Source organism: Octodon degus, unplaced genomic scaffold (genome assembly GCF_000260255.1).
Source record: "Octodon degus isolate 3935 unplaced genomic scaffold, OctDeg1.0 scaffold00040, whole genome shotgun sequence".
Classification (NCBI taxonomy): Eukaryota; Metazoa; Chordata; class Mammalia; order Rodentia; family Octodontidae; genus Octodon; species Octodon degus.
Genome location: NW_004524616.1, coordinates 5,495,991 through 5,498,040, shown reverse-complemented (window position 1 = coordinate 5,498,040; position 2,050 = coordinate 5,495,991). Strand labels below are relative to the sequence as shown.

Below are 2,050 nucleotides of genomic sequence, written 5' to 3'. Positions count from 1 at the left end.
ACACACACACACACACACACACCATGGGGCCCCACACCGTGGATGAGGCTCACACACACACACACACACATACCACGGGGCCCCACACCGTGGATGAGGCTCACACACACACACACACACCATGGGGCCCCACACTGTGGTTGAGGCTCACACACACACACACACACACACACACACCCCACGGGGCCCCACACTGTGGTTGAGGCTCACACACACACACACACACACACACACCACGAGGTCCCATACTGTGGATGAGGCTCACCTGGCTATCCAAGCCAAGCGTCAGAAGCATGAAGAAGAAGAGGAAAGACCAGAAGGGCGATAGAGGCAGCATGGTCATGGCCTGCGGGTAGACTACAAAGGCCAGGCCGGGGCCTGGGCCAAGAGCACACGAGGTCAGCAGCTTGGGGCATGCAGCGACCCCACAGACCCCCGCCCTACACACACACACACACACACACACACACACACACACACGCAGGGACATGCACCAAATGTACGCTTCTAAGGCAGTCCTAACCTCGAGGGTATGGGTCAGCCCAGGTGTGCAATAAATATAAATTAATACATAACTGACTTAATAATGATTGCATGAATAAACATACTCTCCAAATATAAAAACTTATTAGATCACTTATGTGTACATAACTGATGGTACAAAGAATTCCACTAAAACTTACTTATTGACATCCACTGGCCCAAGTCACACTGATTCACAAGACTGTTCTCACCCTGACTCACTCTCACTTGCACACATGTGGCCTACCACAGGCACAAGAGATAAGACTGTCTCCACGGACTCACCTGCAGACACAAAGTAATGCATGCAGCACTGCCTTGCACACCTGTCCGTTCATATGCGGACACCCAGGAACCGGCTATGACATGTTCACTTGCACGCACAGGAATTGGAAAGCTCTTGCAAGACACACAACATGCCCCATACCCACTGACAATCTCCCTGGTCTGCACACATGCTCCCAGCTCTGGCCAACGTACCCTCACACCAGACCCTGGCAACCTGCCCACCTGCTTTCGCTACTTGGTCCACAGGCACGCCCAGCTCCTGCGACATGTAGCCCAGCACAGAGAAGATGGCAAAGCCAGCCAGGATGCTGGTGATGGCATTGCCCAGAGTGACGATGAAGGTGTCTCTGCCAGGAGAAGTCCGGGCACAGGCCAGGGTGAGAAGGCCATGCCCTCCCCCAAAAGGCCCTCCCTGGCCAGCCACTCTCCTTGCTTCAGCCCTGGGGGCTCAGAAACTGCAGGCACTGACCTATAGATGTTCTGGTGAAATGTGTTGTAGGAGGCAAAGGTGAGAAGACCCCCGAAGCCCACACCCAGGGAGTAGAAGATTTGAAGAGCAGCTTCGATCCATACCTGTGCCAGGGAAGGAGGGCAGAGAGGAGGGGCTGGCACACAGGGCGTGCAGAGGGCAGGCAGGAGAAGCCAGGGCCAGGGCAAGGCCGGGGCACACAGTCCAGGCACAGTGTGGGGAGGCCAGGCTCATGAGCCCAGCTCTAGCACCTACACCACAGGACATGCACCAGCCCCTCCCCTCCCTGGAGTCAGTTTTCCTCCCTAGTCTAGCAACTGATCTCTAAGCTTGGTGCAGGCCATAAGAAAGTAGTGCCTAACATTCAAGCTCCCAGCAGATTCATTTGATAGTGAGCTCCTGCAAACCTTTATTTTCCTGCCTAGGGACAGAGAGACCTGGACAGGGATCCCAGTCCCACAGCTTTGTAGTTACACATCACTGCTCTGGACTGCAGGTTCCTTGCTGGTAATGGGGGAACAGGAATGATGCCTGCTTCATAAGGGGGGCAGTAAGAATTAAATCACTATTACTTAGCACAGTGTTAGAGCAGGCTCAGGCCCAGCCACGGGCCCATAAATAGTAAATGTTAGCTGTCAGTCCTATGCTATGAGCATTAGTATTAATGTCTTCCTGGGGTATGGAGTCCAACAGAACTGGATGGGAACCCCAACAAGGTGCTCTCTGACTGTGTGCCTTAAGCTTGTCATTCATTCTTTGTTAAACGTATTA

General features: G+C 53.5%; 1 protein-coding gene across 1 annotated transcript in view; it reads right to left on the bottom strand.

The window, feature by feature from the left end:
* Positions 1-2,050, bottom strand: part of Slc6a7 (solute carrier family 6 member 7) — a 22,508-nt gene that overhangs the window by 7,860 nt on the left and 12,598 nt on the right. The gene's annotated exons all lie outside the window — the stretch shown is intronic.